This window comes from Zingiber officinale, chromosome 6B (genome assembly GCF_018446385.1).
Source record: "Zingiber officinale cultivar Zhangliang chromosome 6B, Zo_v1.1, whole genome shotgun sequence".
In the NCBI taxonomy this organism is placed as follows: Eukaryota; Viridiplantae; Streptophyta; class Magnoliopsida; order Zingiberales; family Zingiberaceae; genus Zingiber; species Zingiber officinale.
Genome location: NC_055996.1, coordinates 5,099,810 through 5,109,127, shown reverse-complemented (window position 1 = coordinate 5,109,127; position 9,318 = coordinate 5,099,810).

The following is a 9,318-nucleotide window of genomic DNA, read 5'->3' as shown; positions in this document are numbered from 1 at the left end:
TTGACTTTGGACCTCTACTATAAATATTTATCTAGTCAAATGTTAAATTTATTCATAATTCCTATTTTCTCAGTTTCTCTCATTCTTCTTTCTTTATTTATCTAACATATTTACAATTTTATTATTTTAGAAACATAATAAATATTTGATAAATACAAGAAAAAATAATTAAGATGTCTCAGACAGCCTAGGTGAATCCGATCCGATCATTATTAATGTTGTTACTAGGTTAATGAAAGGAGATCTTATTTTTGTGCAATAAACATATAGGGAAAATTCATTATAGGTTAGAGACCGGAAGCAAGGTAAGGAATGTTAGGACATGTATGAGCTAGGGGAGGTGGGGTGAATAACTCACTCCACTTCTTTGAACTTAAATGGAAGCGAAAAACTCGAAGCAAAGCTCTCAATCGTTAACATCTTCAATTTTATTTAATATCTACCTCTTTAAGGTGATTAATCCAAGGGCTTACTCCTCACAGTCACAACCCCACTATGAATACCTCTTTCCTAGAGGCAGAAGAGCCTTGTACAAATTTGAGCACAAGAATACAATAAAAAAAATGAAAGCAAATACAATGAGTATAAACAACTTTACATGAATTTTGTTTTAAACATTTTCTTATTGCTTGGAAATGCCTCTTGATAGGTTGAAAATGTAGTAGCATTTCGCTTCTAAAGAATTGACTTCTTCAAATGTCCACAAACTCCCCTTTTCTATGTTTCCTTTCGGGATGAAAATGCATCCTAATCGATTGGTCTTACCCCCAATCGATTATTACGTTAGCTCGGTCGTTCAAAACTAGCAAAATGACTCTTTTTCTCCTAACTAATCGATTGGTGAGTTATACCAATCGATTAATTACCAGCTTCCAATCAATTAATCTAATCAATTTCGAAATTTTTTGTTCTTCGTGAAAACACTTAATCAATTAGCTAATTGATTAAAACATTCTAAATCGATTGCCCCAATCGATTTCAGCATCTTCTGTTCTCTCACAAAAAGGGTTCCACTTAATTGGTGAAGCCTGAATCAATTGCCTTAATTGATTTCAAGTCTTTCTGTTCCCTCGCGAAAACCGTCCAATCAATTTTCCTAATCGATCGACTTATGTTGAATCAATTGACCTAATCGATTCAACACTCTCCTGTGCTTCGAGAAAACAACTCTCAATTGATTACTCTAATCGATTACCCCAATCGATTACTCTAATTGATTGTCCAGCTCTAACACCCGGAATCCAAGTTTAAGGTTCCTTTACCCAATATCCGGTCAACTTTAACGTGTTAGAACTTTTCACCAAGTATTCGATCAACCTTTGATACTTGGACTTTTCTTGTCATGCCAAGTATTTGGTCAACCTTTGATATATTTGGACTTTTCATCTCGTGCCAAGTATCCGGTCAACCTTTAACTCACTTAAACTTTTCTCTTGCTAACTTTCCCTTGCTTAACATCTAATTAGAACTAGCCACTCGGTAGACTTCTCATTGCTTAATCTCAGTTAGGACTTTTCTCTGTCTAGCTTCAGTTAGGAATTTCCCTTGCCTAACCTCTAGTTAGGATTTTTCGTTGTTAAACCTCTAGTTAGGACTTTCTTTTGCCTAGCTCCACTAAGACTTCCATTGTCTAGTTCTCAACTAGGTATTCTAATAACTGGCACAGCTAGGACTTCCATTGCCTAAGTCCCAACTAGGTCTTTCCACCACCTAGCCCCGCTAGGACTTTTCATCTACCTAATCTCCAGTTAAGACTTTTTCAGTCAAGTATTCGGTCCTCCCTTGACATACTTAATTTCTCTCTCATATATTGTTAAATATCAAAACTCAAGCTCGAGTTAACCCAAACTTAGTAAAACTGATTAACCTTTATCCAGGGACGATTGCACTAATAAGTAAAGTTCAAGATACTAGGAGACTCCAGGCACAAAAGTCTAGTGAATGAAAGGTTCATCTACCATTAAATAACAATCTAGGAAGGCCGAGATAAGAGCATCAGTCAATTTATATGGGAATCAATCGACTGATACTCTAAAAATCCATTCAAATCAGACTATCAGTCGATTGATTAGTTTCATCAATCAATTGATGTTAATTTGAAGGAGAACAAAAGCGAGTGGGGCTCGTTTGTTGTGCTCAACTGATTTTAATAGTCGACTAATGTTGGGCATTAGTTGATTGATGTTGTATTGAAGAGCATTAAAGTAAGCGGGGCTCACGTGCTTCATTTGACTTATGCGATCAGTCAACTGATGTTCATAGTTGACTGATGTTGGATATCAATCAACTGATGTCGAATTGAAGAGCACAAAAGTGAGTGGGACTCGCGTGCTCCATTTAACTACTGTGATCAGTCGATTGATGGGTTACATCAGTCGATTGTTGTTCAAATTAAAGACAAAATCAGACAAATTTTAGAAGGGTCAATGGTTCTTCAATGACATGAACAATTGTCAGAGATCAGATCAGTTAATTGATGGTATGTAACAATTAACTGTTGTCTGAAATAAAGACTTTGACTCAAGTATTCGTATAAAAGAAAAAGAGAATGTTTGAAAGGGGTAGAGCTCTCATTCCAAGTCAAGGTTTTTTTATGCTATTTGTGTTGGCCGCTACTCGGAATACCGTTCTGTTTCCCCTGTACAAAAATTTGTACAAGCACATAACTTTTCCTAGCAACCCATGTGCTCTTCAGAAGTTAAACTTGGATTAGAAACGAAACTTAACATTTTTACTCCAAGTTCGTTCTTCAAAGTTAAACTTGGATTAGAAACGATACTTAACATTTTTACTCCAAGTTCAACCCTTGTGTTCTTCAGAAGTTAAACCATATTACAGAAGTTGATTAAATATTTATTTCAATGATTGACTTCCAGGTCGTTGGCGAGGCACTAGGCCTTCTTGGTTATGGGATCATCCACCACTTCCTAGACAAAGCCTTTCAAAGAAATTGAATATTTAAACTTCTCACAACAACCTTAGGTTTAACTATAGAGACCCCAATCAAAGCACAAGATCAAAATACAAAATCGAAACACAAAAATGAAAACACAAAATCGCTAGCCTCTTGTGTTGGTATTTCAGGATCCATACGAAGAAAACAAAACTAGTTGTGCTGCGGAATAAATAACTAATTGTACCTTTCTTCGTAGACAAAGATCTCTTGATCTTCTACCGTATTCCACCAAACCCCTTTTGTTTCCAAACCGCCTACCACCAAAAGATGCAAAGAAAGGAACACCTCCTCCTTCTTCTTCTCCTCCAAACCGTCGGCCACCAAGGTGCTTCGTCTCTTCATTTTCTTTTCCTCCAAGCTCCGACCACTAAGAGAAGATGGGGCGCCGACCCTAGAGGGAAGAAAAGAAGTGGGGCGCCGACCCTAGAGGAAAGAAAAGAAAGAATGAGGTGTCGACCTTAAGGGAAAGGAGAGGACTTTTAGTTGTGGAGAAAAACTTATCAATTCTTTAATTGAATTGTTGATTTTTGTGGCACAACCTCCTCTTCTTTTATAACCCTTTGCCCCCAAATAAAAAAGGAGAAAAAGTAATAGATTTTTGTTTAGAAACAATCTCTAGAAAAGAATTAACATAATTCTATTTAGAAAATTTTTAAGAAATAATCAACATAATTTTTTGTAGAAAAATCTTTAGGAAAGAATTAACATAATTCTTTTTTTAAAAAAAAATTAGGAAAGAATTAATATAATTCTTTTTTAAAAAATTTCTAACAAAGGATCAACGTAATTCCTTTTAAAAAAATCTCTAATTCTATTGAGAAAAAATCTCCCCTTTTTTTTCCCTTTTATTTTCTTTTGGTTTGGTTGGCCCCTTGCTTGGGCACCAAGCAAGGCTTGGCCGACCCCTTTCTTGGGTAGGAAGCAAGGCTTGGCTAGCCCCTTGCTTGGGCACCAAGCAAGGATGTGGCCGACCCCTTTCTTGGGTAGGAAGCAAAACCAAAATGGGTGAATGCGAGGCTTTATAGAAGCTACAACAGGGACCGAGAGGAGGAATTGGTTTTGGCCTCCTGATAGACTTGAGCTTCCTGTGTTCGACCTGAACACCCAACTCAAGTTCATCAATAATAATTCATACCACTAAAGAGTTATTATTGAACTACCGCACCAATCCCATATTACAATATGAGCCCCTTTTTATCATGAGTGTGTTAGTCTCCCTGTGTTTAAGATATCGTATGTCCGTTAATTAAATGAGTTACTAACAACTCACTTAATTAACATCTAGCTCCAAGAGTAATACCACTCAACCTTATTATCATGTCGGACTAAGTCCATCTGCAGGAATTACATGATAATCCTTATGGGCTCCTCAAGGGGGCATCATCAACCTAGATTACTAGGACACAACTTTCTTTTTTAATCAATAACACACCATATAAATAATATTATTTCCCAACTTATCGGGCCTATTGATTTAATTGAATAAATCTCACCCTTTGATAAATTAAAGAAATAAATACTAAGTATATGAGTTTGTTATTATATCGGGATTAAGAGTACGCACATCAATAATAACAGAGGTTTTGTTCTTTTATGCAGTCAGTATAAAAAGAACAACCTCAAATAGTCCTGCTCAATATACATATAGTGTACTAGTGTAATTTTATAGTCAAGATAAACTAATACAAAATTACACTACAACCATTCCAATGGTTTATCTCAATCCATCTTGGTTGTGAGCTATTATTTATAATTTATAAGGAACTGATAACATTATCTTCTGTGTGACACCACACACCATGTTATCTACAATATAAATTAAATGGGCAATTGCATTTAACTAAATGCAAACATTTGACCAATGTGATTCTCATTTCAAAATAAATGTTCATACAAAAAGTTAGGCTTTTAGTATACATCCTAACAATCTCCCACTTATACTAAAAGACAATGATGTCATACATCTGATTCTCATCCCCTCAATATGCCCATCAAAAGCTCTCGTCGGAAGGGCCTTAGTGAAAAGATCTAGGTTATCTGCTGATACAATCTTGGCGACGACAACTTCTCCTCGTTATACGATGTCTCGTATTAGGTGGTAGTTGCGCTCAATGTGTTTACTTGCCTTATGGGCTCGTGGTTCCTTCGAGTTTGCTACTGCACCACTATTATCACAATAAATTGTGATAATTTTGGAGAAAACATGAATCACATCTAAGTCCATCAAGAAGTTTCTGAATCATACTACTTCTTTGGCTGCATCAGAGGCTGTCACATACTCGGCTTTCATGGTGGAGTCCGAAACGTATTTCTGCTTAACACTCCTCCATGTTATAGCTCGACCTCCTAAAGTAAACACATACCCTGAGGTTGACTTACTACTGTCCCTATCTAATTGGAAATCAGAATCTGTGTAACTTACAGGGAGCAAATTGATATTTTATTAATTATCAAGTATGATTTTGTAACACTTATAGTTAGTACGGAGCTGAAGGGAAGAACACTACTGGACCAAGAAGGAGCAAACAGACTTCGTGACCAACTGTAAATTAAGAAGAGTTTCATTTGCTCAGCGTTTTGCCATCCCAAGAAGTCAACTGAATCGGAACCTACGAGTCAGTCAAAAAGCTCTAAGAGAAGTTCCTGAAGCTGCACTAAGGAACCTTATAGATGAAGCTAGCAAGAAGAGATTTACTTCCAAACCAACTTAGCAACCTTTGACTTGAAGAAGGGGAAATGGTTGCTCAACTACATGTCAGACTCAAGAATTGATCATCAGAATCACCAACCTCTAAGAGACGGTAACAAATCGGGACTCTCTCTTATACACTCTCAATGTCTTCCCAAGAACCCCGGACTAGACCTCCATAGTAGATTCTTTCTACATTTTTAAGGATCTTGAGATAAATATCTTAGAAAGTCTGTTTGCAACTTTAGAATTACATGAAACTTGATGTACATGTCTAAGAAATAAAAAGAAACCACCTCAGAACTTAGCTTTCAAAGCTAAGAAGATCGAGCAAGAATCAAACTCCTCAGTTGACTCAGATCAAGAAGCATATATGGTAAAGAAGTTCAAAAAGTTTTTTTAGATATAATAAGTTTAATGAGTTGCAGGCCAAGAAAAATCCAAGAGATAAAAGAAAGATTAAATGCTACAATTGTGATGAAGAATGACACATTAAAAACAACTACCCAAAACTAAAGGAAAAGAACAAGAACAAAAGGCCAACACAAACAAAGTACAAGAACCTTAAGGTGACAAGAGACGAATCGTCGTCATCCAAATTAGAGACTAACGCCTACGTCGGACTTGCACTTATGGTAAGTCATCAAGAAGCCGAAGGTGAAGTAAGCTCATCCAAAACGAGTATCGAAAGCATCGATGAAGGAGGAGCTACTTCAGAAGACTGCAACAATGAAGGAGAAGAATCAAGCTTCAACACAAACATGGTAAGTGAGGTATATATTTTACTTCCTGATTAGTTATACTTAGGTATTAATTCAATATCTAGATCTTTTTACAAGTTAAGGTCTAAGTTTATTAAATTAAAAAGTATAATACTTAATATAAAACTATTTTAGCTAAAGCATGTCATTATAAGAGTAGGATAGAGTTAAAAATGAAAATGTTAAATTAAAAGAACAAATAGAATTCTTGAAAAACTTTACATACTCAAATCTTGTTACCCCATAAGATAACTTTCAAAATTATGAAAAAAAGAGAGGCTAAATTGTTACTTTAGATTTCACAAGAGTGAAATTAGGAAAGTGACAAAAAATATATTCTAAAAATATCTTGTTAATCTAGATAGTAAATAAAAATTTATTTTAGTACATAAATTATACTTAGTTTAAATAAATTTTTATGTATGTTTTAATTTTATTTATAAAATTAATTAGTTAGTATGCATGCTATTCATATTTTTTATTAAAAATTTGTCCTGTATTGTAAAAATAAATATTCGGTTAGTATAAAATTTTTAACAACTGTTTAATTTTTTTTCTAAATTTTTTATTAAAAAATATAATTTAAATTCTAAAATCTCTTGAGAGATTAATTTTGAAAATTTTAACTTTTTGATTGATTATCATTTTATTTTAAATATTGAAAAAAATCAGTCAGATTTTTAGACATACAAATTTATTTTTAAAATTTTATTTTTGAAAAAAATTATCTATTTAAAATATTTTTCTACATTTAATATAAAAAATGTTCTATACTTCAAATTTTTATCACGTTCTTGAATTATTATGATTACTTTTGACAAAAAAATTAATTTTGTTTGAAAGTTTAAAATGTTTTTTAATAAATCTGGTTTTTAATTTTTAAAATTTAGAAATTCAAAAAATAATTCTTGAAAAAATTCTCAAACTTAGTCACTGTTTAAGAAACCCTTTCAATAATTTTAAGATTTTTTTCTCTATTTACCCCTATTTTTTTATGTAATTAAAGAGGGAGAGAAGTTTAGGGGGTTAAGAGGGAGTTAATTGATTGTAATATTTTACTTCGCATTTAATCAAAGAGGTACTTAATTACAATAATATTTTATATTTTGATTAACCTTAACTTAACTTAGGTTAATGCACATCAAAAAAGGGAAGATTATAAGTACCTCAGGTTGATTTTGATGTGGTCAACTAAGTTAAGTTACATCCTATTGGATTTTGATCATTGTGTTTAGGTTGCAGGAACTTAGAAACACAATAAGTCGAGGGGAAGACGCAGTGGACGAGAAAGATGGCACAAGAAGTGAGTCGACGGGCTTGGTGTATCTAAGGGACGAAAAGTTGCGGAAGAGTACACCAGTGGAGCAAGAAAGACGTGTGTGACCCTTCCGAGGGCCAGAAGCTTGAGCAGAAGAATGCTCAAGGGAGAGAAGGCTGAAGTTAGGTTTGTTAGGACCAAAAGTAGCTAGAGGGGGGGGGGGGGTGAATAGCTTGTCGCGTTCGCTCGGTGCGCTTCGTTGCTTGTTTCTTCTTGGATGTGCAGCGGAAAATACAGAAACAAACACAAAACGCTAACACTAGGATTTTACTTGGTATCCACCTCACAAGAGGTGACTAATCCAAGGATCCACACCAACGCACACACCCTCCACTATGAATAACACTCCTTTATGGTAACTACCAAAGGCGGAGAAGCCCTACAACACTCTCAATACAAGAAGAAGAAAGGGAAATACAAGTTAAGCAAAAGCTTACAAGATGTGCAGCAAAAACCCTAACCCTAACTTCTTCCTCTTGCAATAGATCCGCCTCTTGACTTGGAAAGCCTCCAAGAACCTTCAAGGCGATCACGTGCTTGTTGAGAGCTGTGGAGGAATGAATCTGAGAAGAGCTCGTGAAGAGATGCGAAGACCACGCTCGCTTTACCGACGCCAGCGGTCGGATCCCGATCGATTCAATGTTTCCGAATCGAGCTTTTGATCGATCCACGGATCGAGCAGGGAACGATCGGCGGATCGATCCACGGATCGATTAGGCAGCATCGTCCCGATCGATCGGCCGATCGATGGGACCTCGGATCGATCCACGGATCGATCCGAAGCTTCAGGAAGAATCTGGATCGATCGATCGACCGATCGATCCACGGATCGATCCAAGAGGGTTTTGCCCAAAACCAAGTCCTAAACCTCCTAACCAACATCCGTCAACCTTGACTGTTGGTACATCATGCCTCGCATCCGGTCACCCTTGACTCTCCCTCACCCAGTGTCCGGTCAATCCTTTGACCCACTTGGACTTTTACTCGTCGTGCCAAGTATCCGGTCACCCATTGACCTACTTGGACTTCCCCATGTCCGCCAACCTCGACCCATCCGGACTTCCTTCTTGCCAAGTATCCATCAATCCTTGACCGCTTGGACTTCCCAACACCGGATGTCCGATCATCCTGATCCATCTGGATTTTCCTCTTGGCTTCACTCACGGGACTTTCACCTAGCTTCACTCACTAGGTTTTCCATCCTAGCTTCACTCACTAGGGCTTTCACCGGCTTTACTCACCGGGATTTCCTTCGCCTAGCTTCACTCACTAGGACTTTCACCGGCTTCACTCACCGAGATTTCTCGCCTAGCTTCACTCACTAGGACTTTCACCGCCTAGCTTCACTCAGATTTCCTTCCGCCTAGCTTCACCACTAGGACTTCCATCTGCCTAACTTCACGCTCTTCCGATCAAGTATCCAGTCAACCTTGACCTACTTGACTCTTCTTCAATCAATATCTTATTGTCAAACATCTAAACCCTAACCAAGACTCAGCTTGGTTAACCAGGTCACCCTTGCCCTTTGATGTTTGACAATACCACAATAACACTTACAATCCCACATGTAAGTTAGGCTAATCCTATAGCCTCC